The sequence below is a fragment of the Onychostoma macrolepis genome, chromosome 12 (assembly GCF_012432095.1).
Source record: "Onychostoma macrolepis isolate SWU-2019 chromosome 12, ASM1243209v1, whole genome shotgun sequence".
Classification (NCBI taxonomy): domain Eukaryota; kingdom Metazoa; phylum Chordata; class Actinopteri; order Cypriniformes; family Cyprinidae; genus Onychostoma; species Onychostoma macrolepis.
Window position 1 is genome coordinate 4,622,834 of NC_081166.1, and position 20,009 is coordinate 4,642,842.

Here is a 20,009-nt window from a genome sequence, read left to right on the forward strand (position 1 = left end):
GGGCCGAGGGTGCCATATTGTTCCGTTCGCCTGAGAGAGGAGATCCCGTCTCAGGGGCACGGGCCAGGGGGCTGCTGTTAGCAGCTGAACCAGCTCTGACAACCAATGTTGGTTTTCCCACAAGGGAATTGGGGAAAACCATTAGAACCTTGTGTCCTTGTTCCTTGATCCGCCTGATGACCTGAGGGATCAGGCCATTCGTGGGCCAACACGTCCCTGACCTTCGAATAATAAATTGGGCAGTGAGAGCTGTCTTTGGAGGCGAAAAGATCTACTTTTGCCTTGCCAAAGATCTTCCAGATCATCCGAACCGTCCGCGGATGGAGCATCCACTCCTCTGAGGGGACATTGCTCTGAGATAACATATCCGCTCCTTGATTCAATCTGCCCGGCAAGTGTGCTGCCCTTAGCGAGCGCAAATTGCGCTGAGCCCACTCCAGAAGGCGCTCTACCAGAATGAAGAGGCACTTCGAGGAGAGACCACCTTGGTGATTTATATAGGACACCACGGACATGTTGTCTAAGCGAATCAGCACATGGCGTCCTATTAGGTCTGGCAGAAAAAAACGGCAGGCTCGACATACTGCTAGCATTTCCAAGCAGTTGATGTGGAGGCCGTTCTCCGCTTCCGACCAATGGCCAAAGGTCGGTTTGCCTTCGCACAGCGCCCCCCAACCTGTGTTGGAGGCATCTGTCGTGACAACCTTCCTGTTGCAGACCATTCCCATAGCCACACCCTTCTTTTTCCGTCAACGTGAGCCACAGGTGGAGCTCGAGCACCACTAGGCTGGCCATGGACCTTCCTATCGCCTGGGCAGTGGTCTTGGTGGCACGCAGTGCCAGGTCTGTTGCACTTCTCAGCTCCCTGAGAATCGCAGGATCAGGCTCAGACTCTGTCCAGCTGAAGCATAGGAGCGTCCAGCGAGCGCTGAAGTGGTCCTGCATGGTTTGGACGGGTGGGTGGCCTTTGCTTTCCAACCGATGGCAGTGGGTGGGCAGCCACTGATTCATCTAGTTGAGGAATTCTCTCGTACCCCTTTTCTTCAGCAACGTCAACTGTAGTGAGGGCGGATGAAGCGGAAGTACGGAGGCGAGCAGAGTAGGGGGCAGAGTAGCTCTCGTGAGCTCGTTGTGAACTTCAGGGAAGAACGGCGAGGGTCGCTGGGGAGGGGCCTGACGGCGCCCCAGCAGGAACCACTCATCGAGACGGCTGTGAGATGGCTCCTCTGGTGGAGACCACTCCAATTCCAGCTCTTCAACCGCCTTTGAGAGGACACGGAAAAGTTCGGTATCCATCCCGGCTTTGGCAGCGCTGGGCGTGAACGAACGCGGGGGGGCAGGGACAGCCACTGAGCCTGACAGCTCCTCATCGTCCGAAGCTGCCAATGACATGCTGTCATCGGCCAGCTCTTCATTACTTCCCCCGAACGAGACCAGATCACTCGCACTTGCAGAGGGACGCTGGTCAGGTTGGGAAAAAAGGACGGGGGAAACCTCTCGGTGTGGCGAGAGCGAGGTACGCGCTATCTGAGCCGACGTGAGCTTGCTCTCAGCCGGGTGCTGAGCTCCTCTGCCCCGCTGTTTTTTCCTCACATGTCTCTGGAAGGAAGAAAACGGAAGGGCGCAAGGGGCGGAGTCACTCTCTGAAAAGAAAGCTATCCGCGAGCGCAGAGAGGCGAGACTGATGTTCTCGCAATGAGAACAATCAGAGCCAGCGAGCGCGGCGTCTGCATGGGGTTTCCCCAAGCAGGAAACGCACTCGCTGTGGCCGTCATCGGCGTGCAGGGGAGACCTGCACGAGCCGCAATAACGGCGCGGCATTTGAAACAACACCAATTTGCTCTTTTAGAAATGCGTGAGTTTTCGCCGGATGGCGGCAGCGAAAATTAAATGTTTAAAATTTAATTTCCAGCATAGCATTATTTATACATAATTAGATTTGGTGGAAATGGTGGTGTTATTATTAAATAAACCTAAAGCAATTAAAATACTGAATATTAATTTTTTTTTTTTTTTGTTAACTGAAATAAAGCTGAAATATAATTAAATTTAAAAATTAAAAAAAAAAACACAACAAAATTACTAAAACATCGACTAAAATAAACTAGAAACAAATACAAGCTAATTCAAAATATTCATAAACACTATAATAGCATATGAATAATCCAAAAAGAACAGCTGCATGGAAATGACACTGTAGCCAAAAAAAAAAAAAAGACAGAATCCTCCTTTTAAATATGCATATATTGTACTTTGTTAGTAGACAAATTAAATAAACTAGTGAGAGTGTAAAAAGTGTTTTAAGAAAAACCCACAAACTTTTAAGAGAGCTTATATTTTCTAAAAGTCCACAGGGCTAAAATTGCCAATAGGTGCAGAAACACTCGTGTGTGTGTGTGTGTGTTCATGTCTGAGTGTGACATGTTTCTAGCAATCTCTCCTGTCTCTCTCAGGGGGTCTTGTTTCAGAGAAATTGAGCAGAAAGATTCAGGCCAAGACAAGGGTAAATGCAGCGGGAGCCTTCAGCGCTCTAGAGCTGTCCGTCCTGCTGCGGAGCTGAAATGGAAAGTGATTGCACTTATGAAACTTTCGGCCACTTATGTGTGCTTCAGACTACACTGCCATCATCTTGATTCACAAAGAGGCTCAGTGTCGGAGTCTCTGTCTCTCTCACTGTGCTGTCCTCCCACTGTTCCCTCATTTACCTGGTTAACAAACCACCTACTTCATACCCTCTACCTGAAAACATCTTATTTTGCTGAATTATGCCATCTGTCTCCCCGGACTCCTCCTGCAACACAAAGGCGAGATAATAACGCTGAGCACCTCTTTTCAGAGTAAAAGTGGATCGACGGTAACTGCCTGAAGAAGAGGCTTTCAACAGTCATTTATAAAGTTAGTTGAGTAAGAAGTCTGGTGGAAGCACAACAATTTTAATAAACATGGTTTTGAAGTCAACATGAAATCAGAATGCACACCATTTACTTAAAGTAGTTCACCGAACTACTACTAAAAGTAGTCATTTACTCACTCTTAATTCATGTGTTTCTTAACCCGTATGGATGCAAAATCACTATATTTTTGCCTTGGCATCCTTTTAAAAGTAGCCTCAATTCACTGTAATTCCAACCAAATCTCAACTTTTATGAGTCTCTAGTCACTACAGAAAGTCAGAATTTAACAGACATTAGGATGAGAAAATAAAGACTGAATGCTCATTTTTGGGTGAACTATTTTTGATCGTAATGTGCACAGTTAATCTGCCCATTTTGTAATAAAAAGAATGTTTGCCTTTCAAATCTAATAACTTTATCTGCCTCTGAAATGACTTCGAGCCAAATAAGCTATAAAAATCCAACATGTTAATTTTTTTGTCTTTTACCACTGACTACAGTTCTAATACCAGTAATACTAGGAAATCTAATAACCATCATATAACTCTGCTCATATGTTACTAAAGCTCCACTGTTTCCTTTGAATTCTGAAAGTTTCATCAACTCTTTCTGTGTGTTTTAACCTTTCCATCGACATAGAGGCTTACAAATCCCTCAGAGATGGCAAACCTGGTTTTCACACTAACCCTCATGTTGTGTTCTGGTCATTTTGACCCAGAGAGGATTTTCTTTTTCCCAAAAATGCTACTTAATGTCATTCCATTGGACTAAAGCCTACTGATTTCACTCACTCAGGTAACAACTTCAACTTCAGAAAAAAAAAAAAAGATATGAAAAAACATGACTGGCCAAACATGACTGGCCTACAAAAAATTGCTTGTGAATTTCTCGTAATGCAGTGTTATTACCAAATATTGGATTCAGTCTTTTTGTCAAATTTGTCAAAAAAATAAATTAAAAGCCAGTCATATTTGACCAGATTACAGACAGCAAAAGGGCTAATGTGAATCAGAAACAACACATGACAAACATATCAGCATAAATACTGGTTTATCAGTCCATGACAAAAGGCAGGAGAATGTTTTGGATCTCAAGTCCTTGCTTTTCAGATTTTTTCAACCCGGTCTCTAGCTCATCTACATCTAAAGAACAAATTCAGTAATTTTTGGCACTGTGGTTGCTTTTGGGATCTTTAAAAATTAAAACTCAAGTAGAGTTAGGGGTCTTGGCTGAGGTAAAATGCATTGCTTGGATATGAACAGGTGCCAATATGTATTGATTTGAAATTGTGTTGGTTGGCTGATTTGTCTTAATGGAGGGCAAAAGTTGCTGCATGCTCTGCATATACATTTTCAATCAATGAAGGTTATTGCATAGATTTTGTGAATACTATGCATGCAAATAGTGACTTATGGCATATTATTATCAGGCCAGGTTTTGATATGTAGTGACAGACGCCAGGTTGGATTCTCAACCCAGGCTCATTGGAAATATGTGACTCTGTGCAATGGAGAAAAAGTCATGTCATGTCGCCTGAAAAGTGCTGCAAAATTTACCCAGAGCAACACATTTCAGATTTTGCAGAAATGTGTGTAGGCAATCACGTATTATTATCCAATAAGGTTGTGGATTCCTTTGAGAGAGAGACCCAAATAAACTCAAATGCATCTCATATAAAAGCCATCTCAATAACATCTCTCACATTAGGGTCACAAGTGCAATCAAAAGTCAAAACTTAACCATTTCTCATTCAGTTATTCTGTATATATCAACAATGAATCTGTGTCCCATCTGTGTGTAATTTTACATCCAAGTATTTTTAAGAGAAATGTGTTAATATACTTAAATTAAACAACATTAAGAGCTCCATTATGTCTCTTAAGCTATAAAAGAGCAAACTATCAATACAATTCCTATGGGTTTTCTTCAGACACCACTCAACAAAAAGTGCCCTTGAAAATGACCTAAAAACTCTTTTGTAGACATTTTTTCATTCACAGTTATTATTTCATTCACATCCTGGAATATACCAATAAAGTTCCACAGTGTATAATTAGTATTCACACATAGTCTGCAGTGAAAGTGTGTCAGACAAATCAATGTTTCTTATTTCAAATGGGAAGAATTCTGTTTGAACTAGCTGGAGTCATATGCGAAGGAGCGTGTGACTGTTGTACTGCGGTGGATTCTTCTGGCACAGCTAAAGTAAACAGAGTTTCTTTCTGTTTTGTACACATTTTGATGTGCTAGCATGGATGGCGTGTTATTGATTTCAGCCTTTATCTCTAATGAGATCGAAGTATTTCTCAAATTTTAAGTCTTGGTTATGAATCTCACTGTGGCACAAAATAAAAGCATGAAACGTTCCATGTGAAGGTGTTTAAAGCCTCATTAAAGTTCCCACGAGAGCTTCGGCATGATCCATTCAAGGTGGGCCAAAACGCTTCAGTGCGCACTTCTAAATCGCCTGCTCAACTTTTAAACTCTATTTTCCAGAAGCTGCGTATTTCTTGACAAGGCAACCAGAGTGACTTTTCACGTTCCATTAAGTCCTGTCAATAAGACCAGGCTAAAATTCATGAAGATGAAAAATGAGATTTCGGAGCAGGTCTGTGAAGCAGAGGAATGGTGGGTTAAAGTAAAAATGACATTTTGGCCTAGAAACCACACTGTAGATCCTGAAAATGTGCACAACAGAATGAGTCCTTCTCAGAAAGCCCTAAGGAAGTATTTCAGTGCTTCCAACCATTAGATGATAAATGAATGACTGCGAACAAGCTAAAATAGAGCCTGAACTAGTTTGATTGCCTCAATCACCTTTACAACCCAAATTCCGGAAATGTTGGGACATTTTTTTAAATTTGAATGAAATGAAAACTAAAAGACTTTCAAATCACATGAGACAATATTTTATTCACAATAGAACATAGAGAACATAAATGTTTAAACAGAGAAATCCAGTTTTACACTTTTATCCACTAAATGAGCTTATTTCAAATTTGATGCCTGCTACAGGTCTCAAAAAAGTTGGCACGGGGGCAACAAAGGGCTGAAAAAGAAAGAAATTTTGAAAAGATTCAGCTGGGAGAACATCTAGCAATTAATTAAGTTACTTAACATCAGGTCTGTAACATGATTAGCTATAAAAGGGATGTCTTAGAGAGGTAGAGTCTCTCAGAAGTAAAGATGGGCAGAGGCTCTCCAATCTGTGAAAGAGTGCATAAAAAGATTGTGGAAAGGCTTTGCAAATCTCATCATCTACAGTACATAACATCATCAAAAGTTTCAGAGAAACTGGAGAAATCTCTGTGCGTAAGGGACAAGGCCGAAGACATTTGTTGGATGCCCGCGGTCTTCGGGCCCTCAGGCGACACTACATCACTCATCGGCATGATTCTGTCATTGACATTACTAAATGGGCCCAGGAATACTTCCAGAAACCACTCTCCGTAAACACAATCTGCCGTGCCACCTGCAGATGCCAACTAAAGCTCTATCATGCAAAAAGGAAGCCATATGTGAACATGGTCAAGAGGTGCCGTCGTGTCCTTTGGGTCAAGGCTCATTTAAAATGGACTGTTTCAAAGTGGAAAAGTGTTCTATGGTCAGACTAGTCCATTCTTGTAAGAAATCACACACGCCGTGTCCTCCGGGCTAAAGAGGAAGGAGACCTTCCAGCGTGACATCAGCGTTCAGTTCAAAAGCTAGCATCTCTGATGGTATGGGGGAGCATAAGTGAATACGGTATGGGCAGCTTACATGTTTTAGAAGGCACTATGAATACTGAAAGGTATATAAAAGATTCAGAGCAACATATGCTCCCCTCCAGACGACGTCTATTTCAGATAAGGCCAAATTTTATATTCATGAATTGCTACAAAACATATCATGTTTGGACTGATTGCTAAGTTTTATTTAAAAAAAAATAATAATAAAAAAATACAGGAACCAAATAATTTTCATGTAAATTTCAATGTTTCCTGCCATTATTCAGCAGTGCTGTGCACCTTTACTGAATCTCTATAGTGCTTCAACAAAATAAATAAGAAAAGACTGGCCACTGCGAAATAATACAGACACTAAACAGAAAACACACATCTTTCAGACAACACACAATTATTCACCCCAACCATATAACTGTACTTATTGATTTTCACGCTGATGTGAATCAGAAAGGATGAACATACGACAGATAAATCATCATAAAATATTGGTTTATCGGTACATGACAGCCACCAGGGTAGTATTATGGATCGATACGTAGCTTACCCTGCAAAACAGGGATGTGAACCTTCAGAAGGTGGAGTTTAAAGGCCCTGAGGGATGAAACTGCACTGAAGACGGAAATAAACGCCTGAGCTATTACACCTTCTATTTTGTACTGAACATATTTCTTATTTCCTTTGGTTAGATGTAAACACTGTAGAGCACAGATTATTAATGCTGGACCTGGAATGCATGGCTGGCGGCAGATTCTGTGTTGGGTGGATGAAGAATGCCCGAATCTCAGAAAATTATTTGCTTCAGATATTGATTTGCTCTGTTTTCATTATGCTACGATTATGTTTGAGTTTTCAGGCTTGCAGTTTCACCAGTCATTTTCTGAACATAATGTAATGTAAATGCATTTTATTTTGGTTTTGCATTATTAAAAAAAGAAAGAAGAAGAAGAATTAGTAAAAACCTGACATGCAAATCAAAAACTACATCTGTAGAACAGGATATTGCAAATATCTGTTTCCCTCCAATAACACGCGTGCAAGCAAATTGTATTTTTATTTACTTCAATCTCTTAAGTCTGTAACATACTCTAAGTATGTGTACACAGATGTTTCAAGCTAGGCAACCAGGATTTTGCGCGTCATTCCAAAATGACAGACTGAAGTTCATAACAAAACGTAGGTGAACAAGTCATTCTTACTGCTGCCACAAGTGGTGTTAAAGCATATAGTGTCGTCTTCTATGTTTATTTGGCAGATGCTTTTATCCAAATTGGACTTGCGTTGTTTTGATAGTTACATTTTTAACCAGCCAGGTTAACAAACCCATTACTTTGGAGTTGTTAGCACCATGCTGTACAGTTTGAGCTACAGGAAAGTATAATTTGCCGTAGCCAATGGTCTCTTTCATCTGAATTTTCAGGTGAAAAAATAAGCTAATTATCTCTTTCAGGTAAAATTCCCGGTGAAAAATCTGCCAATTGTGTCTTTCAGGTGAATTTTCAGGTGAAAAATCTGGCAGTTGTCACATTCAGGTGAAAAATCTGGCAGTTGTCACATTCAGGTGAATTTTCAGGTAAAAAATGTGTCAACTGTCTCTTTCAGGTGGATTTTTAAGGGAAACATCGGCTATTTGTCGCTTTTTTGAATTAGGGTGACCACCCATCCCACTTTGCGTTATACCGCACAGCATTTTCCCTCCTTGTCCCACACGTCGCATATTGAGAAAATGTCCCACATTTTCATCAGTCTGTTGGTTTTTAATTGTCAAATCAAGAAAACGTGCATGCGCTCTTTTGCCTTTTTAAGAAAGCTTTTTATTTATTCTTTTTGCGGCGTAGTTTCACCTATATTTAACAGTGTTAACAGCAGAAGTAGCAACCCACCTCACACAAATACAAAAGACATTTTTTAAATCCTATCCAATGGTTGAAAAGAAAGAAGTCAACATGGTCACTAAAAGGCTGTGTCGACTGTCAATCAAAATATGGAGCAGGTGATTCCCTGTGTTCCCTGTCAGAAAACAAACTTGCCCATGTTCCAGATAATTCAGTAAAGTAAAAGCTATTTTACAAGGTGTCATAATGGCAACAAAAAAGAGAAAATGTTCTTTTAGTAAAGACTGGGCTCAGCGCTACGAGAACATGTTGTAAATACAATCTTTTGACGCTTTCCAGAGCGTAAACACAAATGCGCACTGGCGTATTTACCAAATCTGTTTCACTAATATCCTATTATTACAGTTTTAACTGAGGGTGCTTTTCGAGCCCGGTCTCATGAAAATGCATATAAATAGTACGCCAAATAAAAACGAAACTTCGTGGTATTGATATGCAAAAATGGACTTTTGAGTCAATATGATACGCACATGTTTGGCGTGCATATAATACGCAGTTTTCGCGTACATATGATATGCCACAACCCTAATATACACGCCAAAGTCCATTTTTTGCGTATCAATACCACAAGTTTTTGTTTTCATTTGGCATACTATTTATACGCACTTTCATGAGATTAGGTTGGCTTTTCACTGCGTGAGAAAATGGACATGTGGCGTGAGTGTGAGAGGGTGTGAAAAGTGAAAAGTGTCAACTGAGTGATTTTCACGGCGAATGCGTGAGAGTTAGCAGCCCTGCACTGTAAGCCAGTATTTACCAGTAGTAAATGTATCTGTCGCACACGTGTCCCGCATTGCCAGGTGGTCACCCTAGTGTGAAAGGTGAAAAGTTAGCTAATCGTCTCTTTCAGGTGAAATTTGATTTGAAAAGTCTACCAATTATCTTTTTTTCAGGTTTATTTTCAGGTGAAACATCTGCCAACTGTCTCTTTCAGGTGAGAAAAAAAAACTGACAGTCTGAAGTGAATCATGATGAGCAAGTTCAGCATGATTATATCGGAATAGTAGTACCATAATATACAGTTTGTTTAGTATCTTAAAAAAAGTATATCTTTGCCAAATGTGATTCATCTAACTATTAACTTTGGTAAATCCAGTGATTAGTTCTTCTTCAGAGCGTTCATATCAACCCAGCACCAAACAGCAGATCGTAACTAAATTGAATTGTATTTGGCAGTTTTGTGTGCAACGTGCATCAGATGATCTGTTAAAGAACTGTGGGCGTGACGTGAGGCTAAGACTGTAGAAGCAGGCTTATTAAAATCGAGAAAGTTGAGGAAAACACCACAGTGACAGACATCAGCACTACAACAGGAAAAACACAGTCCTTTTTTTAGACAGGCAAATGCTGTGAGTGCTGCATCAGTTTATCTTGAGAATATCTAGCGCCCCTAATAAAGTAAGCTGTTACCTGAGGGAAAAAGCTCTTAAACTGCTGCTGACCTGTGTGGATGTGTTTGCATACGTCGAGAACTTCCTTCTCCCTGCGGTAAGGAAGTGTGACTACGAGGACACAAATTGGACTTCCTCACACTGTTCGATTGTGAGAACGCTGCACACCCTCTGGCACCAATTACTGCCTCGGCTAACGCTCATCAACGGCTCAAGCCCGTGAGGATGACTTTGTAAGAAAAACTCAATAAAACTCCACAGCTGATTCCCGGACACAAACATCTAACTTCTGAAGTTCAGATTTTCCCCAAAGCTTTGCTGTGCTGAGGGTGAATAACTATCGCTTTGTAACTGACACCGAGGTGTGTTCAAAAAAATGGTTTGATCCATTCACCTTTATGTCGAGATAAGCTCATCAAAGGTGAAGACAAAGATCAAGTAGATTTTGCAATTCTCCAGATCAAAGATCGACTTTTAAATTCTCAGGCAACTTGCCTGTGGCCTAAAGAAAAAGACAGGCAACAGATGGAGTGAATGCTTATTTTATGCCCCAAAAGAGTTATAAAAGGAAAGTTTTGCATATTTAAAAATAGTTTTGAGTGTCCAATGTAATTTTTAGCAGTTCTGTAGACTGTTTCTGCTGTGAAACAGTCTACAGAAAAAAAAAAAAGAAAGAAAAAAAAAAGAAAGAAAAGGTAATTGTGACTGTTTCTCACAATTCTGAGTTTATATCTCACAATTCAGACTTGTTTTTTCAGTGAGATATAAAGTCATAATTCTGAGAAAAAAGTAAGAATTGCAAGATGTAAGCTCAGAATTCGGAGAAAAAAGTAAGAATTGCGATGTAAGCTGAATTCTGAGTTTGAAAATCAGAATTTGTAAAATGTAAACTTAGAATTCTGATTAAAATCAGTGATGCAAGATGTACTGTAAACCCAGAATTCTGAGAAAAAAAGTCAGAATTGCAAGATGTAAACTCAGAATTCTGAGGAAAAAGTCAGAATTAACTCGGGTCGTAAAATTCATAAAATTCGCAATTACATTTTATTATTGTGGTGAAAACACACACACACACAAACTCAGAAAAACATCAGAATTGTGAGAAACAAATCACGAATACCTTCTCTTTTTTTTTTTCATCTTGTAGTGGAAATAATACACAACAATACATCCTGTAGTTTCCATACATTTCAATCACGCGCTGCCTGTTAAACTCCACGTTGATGTTCATAACCTATTCCTGAATGTACAATAATAGTTTATGGGCGTCCAGAAAAATTTCCATTCCATTAAATAGGAGTATAAAATGTAAGTTGTTTCCTTGTACGTGACCTTCATAACATGCAAGAAGGTAACATTAATCATAAATCTCACTTTAAATATATGCATCAATTTTTAACCCAGTAGGCACGGCTCTAAATAAGATGCTCCACATACATCACAAAAACATCAGTCACAACAAACTGATATGCATCGATATATGCAAGAGAAACAAGTAATTTTCTCTCATCTCAACATTTTTCAGCCACAGAAACAGGCTCCTGGTGCTTTTTGGGTTATGGGGTGTAGAGATATGATTTTTGGATTATGAAGCGTACAGACGCAACCACAAACCGTAGAAGTGTTTGACAGATGGCAGCAGACTTTACTTTCACACCCACATCTGTTATTCCCATCATAATATTTTCTTTGTTACCTCAAAACCACATAAACCTCAATGGTTTAGGTTAAGCGCACACTAAGCACCAATACCTGCTCACATGTAGAGATTCATGATTTCTTGTCCGGCATGTCAAACTTAAAGCAACCAGACAAAATGGAAAAATCTATCATAAATTTATCAAAAGTTGCAGTATAGACATGTATAATGTTATGAAAAAAAACTTTCTTTTGAACTTTTTTATTCATCAAATAATCCTGAATAACAATTTATTGCTGTTTCTACAAAAATATAAAGAAGCACAACTGCTAAAAATAAAAAAATTAAAATAAAAAAAAAATTTGAGCAGCAAATCAGCATATTAGAATGATTTCTGAAGGATCATGTGACACTGAAGACTGGAGTAATGATGCTGAAAATTCAGCTTTGATCACAGGAATAAATTATATTTAAAAATATATTCAGATAGAAAACAATTATTTTGAATTAGAATAACATTTAAAAATAGTGCTATTTTTTTAATAAAATATAAGCATAAGTAACTTAAAAATATTTCAAAAATATCACCAATCCCAAACCCAAACTTTAGTAGTGCAAGATGATGATTTTATGATAATCTGATAATCTTTCTCTCTATGGAAGCTCTGAAATCACATTTGTGTCCCTATTCAAATTCAAAATCATTGAAGATTGACACCAATTGTTGAATGCATTAACCCAGTATGATTCTAAATAGACAAAATAAAGAATGAGATTTGAGACATTGTCAGTGAATAACGACTTATTTTTGGCATGTTCCTCACAAAAATGGACATAATTTTTACATTGGTACATTGCTCCTTTAAAACATGCAATGACAGCACATATATGGATGGACATATTATAGTATAGTAAAGTAGGTTTCAAATTAATTTTGATTGATTTTGAGGATTTTGAAGGTTGATGATTGAATTTGAAGACAGTTCTAATGCTGAGTTGGAGTCTGGATCTGATTCCAGTCAAAAGTATGATTCATCTGTCTGACTGAAAGGAAACCTTTAAATCAGCGTTTTCTATGGCTTTACATCTTTATACAGTTACTGTAGGGTACAGATATACATTCCAGGTTGGAGATACTCAAACTGGGTTACTGCTTCGCCTGTGGAGAGAGTCTGAACTTGAGCGAGAGATTATTCAGGGTGGTATATGTCGAACAACTGTCCTCAGCTATAGAAAGAGACCATTTTTCAAAGCTCAGTTGCTAGCAGTTGCCATGAGTCACCGTCCTCTACAAACACACACACACACACACACACACACACGTATACGGTAGTCTCTCCCTTACTGTCAGGATAAAATCTCTCATAGACTCTGTTTTACATTTTAACTTAAAAAAAATAATAATATAACTTTCTTAAAGGTCCCATGGCATGAAAATTTCACTTTATGAGGTTTTTTAACATTAATATGAGTTCCCCTAGCCTGCCTATGGTCCCCCAGTGGCTAGAAATGGCGACAGGTGTAAACCGAGCCCTGGGTATCCTGCTTCGCCTTTGAGAAAATGAAAGCTCAGATGGCCTGATCTGGAATCTTCCCTTTATGTCGTCATACGGGGGAAAGGTTGCCTCCCCTTTCTCTGCTTTGCCCGCCCATGAGAAAATGAGCTACTACCTTGCGAGGCTAGCGCAATATTTTTTTTCCTCGAGAGACATCATAGCTTGCAAACGAGCGAAGCATGATAGTTGCTCAGTGTTTGGATGTACAAATGACCACCAAAGTATTTTTCAGTTCCTTCATCCGAGTCTATGGCTAGCATTAGCTACATGATAATAACTGTAACAGCATACATAAACAAACCAACTGAAGTACCGTATCCAGACACAATATTTTAAACTAACCATTCGGAGACATCCTGCTATAGCCGCTGAGTTGCAACTACTTCATCCGTTGCTTCTCCATCCGGATCAGATTCTGGGTCAAACTGAAAAGCTTGAATGACTGCGTGACTATGAGCCATTGCGATACATCCACTGTCAACATTAGCGCATGGTACCGCAAGCTGGTTAAAGCCACACACCCACCCTCCACCTTGCCCCGCCTCTCTCGTCCTTAAAGCTACAGACACAGGAATGGCACGTCCTAAGGAAAGCTCATTGTGGGACTGGCTCATAGAGGCTGAAATTCTGCACCAAGGCTGAATTTCGGGAAACAGACTTCAGATACAGTATTAGAGACCACTTAGGCCTATATAAAAGCATCCAAAAAGCAGCATGTCATGGGACCTTTAACAGAACTTAAAACATAGGATCTATATGTACATTGTACATAGCTGGGTGGACTAAAGACACACATACTACTCGATAGTTCTGCTCTCTAAATGAGCTTCCTACCTAAACTGCAAGTTAAGGCATCAAAGGCACATTTACAGAACAAAGGTAACATTGATGTACAATTTCTTAACCTAATTTAATTACGGTCCAAATGGCAAGACACATTTGAGCTGCTCGGAGACAAAGAAAATGAGATAGCATTTAGCGAGAAAGCTCTTTTCAGACAGTTTAACTTGCCCTGACACAACTGCTGGAGAACATCATGACAACCTTGAGTGAACGACATTCTTACAAGACGACAAAACAAAATATGACATCTTTAGATTGGACTCTAAAGAGATATAACTGCAGTCTTATAAGCTAAATAAAAAAAAAACAAACAAAAAAAAAAAACATTAAATTGAAATATGTCTGATAAACAATGTTAACCTTTCAAAATATAATGAATAATCATTATAATCACTCGAAAAAATTTTGTTTACTTTTTTTCTGGTTATATAACACTCTTTTAAAATATTTATAATATTTATCCTAAAAAAACTCAATACCTTAATTAAAAAACAAAAAAAAAAAAACATTTAATTTCTGTAAAAAAAAAATATCATTATTATTATTATTATTATTATTATTATTACACTGTAAAAAAAAATACATTTTGAAAAATTGTGGGAACTGACAAATATATATTGACTCAAGAAATTGCTTCCCAATAATTCTCCCCAAACAAACAAACAAACAAAAAAAATGCATTGTAGTAATTTTAGCTGAAGGTCTTAAAGGGATCCCCGGGTATTAAGACATGTATAGCTTAAAATAACGTCAATGATGTCTCTTATTTAAATATGTAGTAAAAACCCCATGAAAATGTATGTTATTTTAAAAAAACGACATCGTTTTTGGACTATGGGGGGCGCCATTATTTTACGTGCACAGTACATTCTGCGTTGATGACGTCAAATGGTTGCACTCAGTGAACTACTGGCGCTTATTACCGCAACACAACTCAGAAAATAAAATATTGATACGATACCACATTGTGAGACTTTTGGTTGTAATTTTCAGTCGAAGGGCAACAAAAGAAGCGATGCAATGTAAGACTTCACTGCTTTCCTAGCGATAAGAAGAGGAGAAAAGAATGGGAAGATGCCTGTGGACGAAAAAAACTTCCTAAAGACCCGCTTCTTTTTTCTCTCCACTTTAGCCCTGATGCCTTTGAGTCTTTTAGTAGACCACAGCTACTGAAAGAGCTTACAAACGGCTGAAACAAGAAACGCTAGATGCCATATGTTAGGATGTAAACATGCCGACGCGCGGCCGCTAGAGGAGTTTCTCAGCGCGGACTTCCCTCGATATCCGGGGCGTTTACACTCCTTGTGGGGAAAAATCGATGGTACAGCATTTGGTTTAAACCTTTACTTATTTTCTATCATTAAAGTTATGGTGAGTACACGGAGTTTGGTATTTATTAAGTCATGTTTCACGTACTACATTATATTTTGCAGAATAACTGCCCACTGCGCAAAGACACGTCCAAACAACGTCTTTTGTACGTCGTCTTTGAACGTCCAATTTTGGTGCCCTGAAGGTGCAGACTGTGACGCCAGATGACGTCTTTTTTCCAACGTCTAATGAACGTCCAGTATTGACGTCCACATGACCTCTGTATAAGGGCTAATTGTAGGCCAAATGTGGTCGTTGTGGACATCTTTTCTACATCAAACTTAAACTCATTTTAGACAATTTTATACTGCTTATAGACTCTGTTCATAACTGTAGTGTGTAGTCCCATTTCAGAAGGTAGCATACTGTTCAAGTTCATTTTCCTATAGCTTCATTTGATTGTCTCAGCAGCAGATGATAAATGGAAAAGGTGTAATGCATTTCCAATTCAATCCTGCTGCTGAGCCAAACGAAGCTACAGGAAAATTAACTGTTACAGGAAACAGGCCCTTCACCTTCTGGAAACATGGGACTACAGCTATAAACAGAGGTTTACAAATAAATCACAACTCAATCACCACTCACTTATTTCCATCTTTATTGTTTTTAACTGGCACAAATGTCACTAATAAGCTTTGACTAGTTAAGTTTCCTGCCAACTACCATTAAAATCTAGGAACATGAATTTAATGGCTTGCATACATCACTTCAATGTTGTGCATCGTAACCTAAAAACTTTCTAAAATCAACACTGGTGGTAAAATATAAAAAAAAAAAATAAATAAATAATAAAGTTACACAGCCCACCTTGCGTGGGTCTGTACCACAACAACAAATGTACAACAATAAAAATTAAAGTGCTTAACCGAATGTGTTTTGTGGGTCGGAACTGGGCCCCATTTATATTTCTTTATTAATTCCTCTGGATAAAGTTAATATGCTAATATGCACAATCATCTTTCAAACCACTCCATCTCTTAAGTTAAAATGTTTTTTTGTAAACCTGTACCTGACCTGATTTGATGATTTTATGTGGTGCTCAATACATTTTAAATTACATGATAAAATATTTCAACTGTGAAGAAAATGACTTCAACTCAATCTCTAAATCACATTTTTTATTGGGTAAAACAAAGTATTAAACAAAAATAGATAAAAACACTTGAATAGATCAGGATAAATAGATATACCTAGGCCTGTGCAGACTCCTCATATATTGATATTCATTAACCATGTTGATATTTTCTGCACATGCCTTCGAAGTCCAAAAAAAGTGACCTAGTCCGACGTTCAAATGTTGAACTGCATATTGACGTCCAAATGCACATCCGTCAGACGTCTAATGTTTAGTGGGTGGTGTCATGTTGATGTGTATAACTTAGTTTAGCCCATACTGATCTCTTGGTAGGGGTGTGCAATATATATATTGTCTGTGATATTATTGTAATTGTTGTTTTAACGATGTGGGATTTGACATTATCCTATATCTAGGGTCTATATCGCAAAAACCAAACAAACTTACAGAGTGCACGAATACATTAATGTTACGTGATGAAGATTAGACTAGTGCGCGTGCGCATTTACAGTGTGTTTTTTCACTGCATTATTCAGTCTTTACAACAGTTCAATAAACAAGATGCGTTTTAGACACATTATTGCCTGTTTTTGTTCTATTTCGCCAACAAAAATCATTCATATCTAAAACTTTAGGAGCCGGCTGACCACAGTAGTCAGCACAATAACACACTTAGCAAAATATTGTCTAATTAATTACCATTATCGATAAAATCCCAGAAAATATTGAGATATAATTTTTGTCAATATCGCACACCCCTATCTCTCAGTTACCTGAAGTTATTGAACTAAATTATTTTTTGTCTCACTTTATGATGAATGTATGAAATGTATGAGACACGAGGAATATGTTTCTGCTATAACTATTTTTTGTTCCCATTAGTGTAACCCACCATTGCTAGGTCTGAGCTCACGAGGCACCATTTGTTGTAGAAAAGGAACGAATTTCACAGTGAGTATTTAACAGTAGATCTTATTGGATATATGTTTATTCCATATTAGTGTCAAATACTATTAGTAGATATAATTTGTGAGGAGTTGCTTTATTGAGTGTTGCCATGAGACATGGCTAGGTGTAATGTAGGCTGCTAATTCTAATATAGACTTAGTATTGATATTGCTATTTTATACTTTTTTATTTTTACAGAGTACAGAGTCATTGGAGAACTTAGTGTGAACGTAATGTGCTGAACGTAATGTGCTGAATGTTTCCGTTGTCCTGGAAGAGGAGGTGGTACTTGACAAATTAGGAGACTTTGTAAATGCATTTATCGTGCTTTTTTGGCTTATTGTATGCACTCATCCGGGAGTACAACAAGGACTTAAAGGGATAGTTTACCCAAAAATGAAAATTATGTCATTAATTACTTACCCTCATGTCGTTACAAACCCCTAAGACCTTTGTTCATCTTCAAAAAAAAAAAAAAATTAAGATATTTTTGAAGAAATCCGATGATGAATTTTTTTATTAAACAAAGGTCTTATTGATGTGGAACAACATGAGGGTAATTAATGACGGAATTTTAACCTCAAAGTACCTTTTATTAGGGGTGTAACGATAAATCGATTAATGGATTGATTCTGTGATTTTCCTAATGCATCGCGATTCTCTCATGAATCGATTCTGAACTTAATTTTTAGCTCTAGGTTAATTTTTTACTGCACACTAAAATGCTCACGAAGAAGACTGCTTGTGCGTTCAACTGAGTGGTTAAATGTACTTGCACCTCTGCTTTTATGATACAAGATTAATGTAAACACAACCCACTGTGAACACTCTTGTAATTCGCTTCAACCTTTTTGAACTTTATGAATGATTATTTTAAGTTCAAGTGGTGTGTGTGTGTAAGGAACCGAAAGCAAGCTGTTTCTAAAGCATGCAGTGCCATCTGCTGTTAAAACTATGCTCAGAATCGATTTCAGAGAGAATTGCGATGCATTTAATTAATCGATTTATCGTTACACCCCTACCTTTTATGAGTGTTTTTTTGGCAAACATTTGAAGTGTAAGATGCAGTTTCATGAGCTCAAAGTACCTCTTGTGAGAATGGTATACTGTAGTTCATGTGAAATTACTCTAAACACTGGTTGAAGTAACCTCCCCATTGCTTAAATTTGATGGTGTTTTTGACATTTTTAATATGTGAATGTATTTGATGTTTAAATAGTTAAGATGCAGTTTAATGAGCTCAGAGTACCTTTTGTGAGAATGGTAATATTCAGTGACATTAACCTAAACACTGGTTGAAGTAACCTCAGATCAATTATTACCATTTTAATAAAATTATTATTATTTTGTGTATTATTATGGTGTTTGACATTTTTTGCATGTTTGTGAATGTATCAATGTATAAGGTGCAATTCATCAGCTTTGTGTATCTTATGATAATTAAAATGCATGATTTTGTAAGGTATACTGTGTAGAAAAATTCAGTGTATTTATAATTTTAAGGTATTTTCACAATAATGTATATTTCATTAAAACGTATTAAAATGTGGCAGTGTTTAGTGCAGGGGTCTCCAAAACCCTGCTCCTGGAGAGCTACCATCCTGAAGATTTCAGCTCCAACCCCAATCAAACACACCTGAACCAGCTAATCAAGGTGTTCAGGGCTACTTGATAATTACAGACAGGTGTGTTGCAGCAGGGTTGGAACTGAAGTCTGCAGGATGGTAGCTCTCCAGGAGCAGGGTTGGAGATCATTTAACAATTTTATTTTATTTTTTTCCTTTTCTTTTGGGACAACAGGGAATAAACAATTTAATAAGGCTGCTTTAGCAATATACATTTACCAATATACATTTTTAAGTTAGGTAAAACAAAAAAATGTATGCTACTACTATTTAAAATATTTAATTGGACCAATAACATGGTTTGGTAGACTTCTTTTTTCTCGTTGAGCCAATGTTAACAGACTGTTGCCACAATTGAAAAAATTCAGTGAGCAGAAATCCAATTGGGCCAATGGAAAAATTTAGATGTAATCAGTCACTAGAAAATGACTGAGCTCTGAAATTTTTTACATTGTATTGTTGTTGTTTTTATTTATAAGTCTTACATAACACTCTTTAAATATAATATTTAACCTCAAAATCAATATATTAATTTAAAAAATATATCTAAATAATCAGATAGTTATTTAATAATATAATATTTAATTATATTAATTATGTAATAATATTGTATGTAATTATCATTATTATTTGCACCATCTGCCTAATAAATCCTCTCTAAACAGACCACTGAACATTTATAAATACATTATAAAATATATAATAAAAATATAAACAGTCATCTTTCATCTCATTTGTATCTGCATTAATATATTCTTCATAAGACAGTCACATTCATTTGCTAAATAATTGTATGGACATTAAGTTGTGAAAATTGTTTACAGCAAGTAGTATTAGCATGTTTTCATGCTTACCAGTACAAGTCGTCGAGCTTTTCAAGTGATCTTGATTATATTTCGGAAGTCAAGAAGAACTTAAGCATATCAGGTGAACATTTACATGGTTCAGAATATGTATTGGCTTTATTAATACTTTTCAAACCTTCGCCATTCTAAAGCACACTTGAAGTGTTAAACATGTAAAAGCGTAGTAGCAAAGGTCAAATCTTTA

The 20,009-nt window shown here is 37.7% G+C and overlaps 1 protein-coding gene and 1 long non-coding RNA gene across 3 annotated transcripts in view; one reads left to right on the forward strand and one right to left on the reverse strand.

The window, feature by feature from the left end:
• tcerg1l (transcription elongation regulator 1 like) overlaps nt 1-20,009 on the reverse strand; it is a 120,970-nt gene that overhangs the window by 90,673 nt on the left and 10,288 nt on the right. The window lies entirely within an intron of this gene.
• On the forward strand, nt 14,844-18,147 carry LOC131551188 (uncharacterized). The gene is made up of 3 exons (XR_009273711.1): nt 14,844-15,311; nt 17,269-17,337; nt 17,533-18,147. It is a non-coding gene; the product is annotated as an uncharacterized LOC131551188 (long non-coding RNA).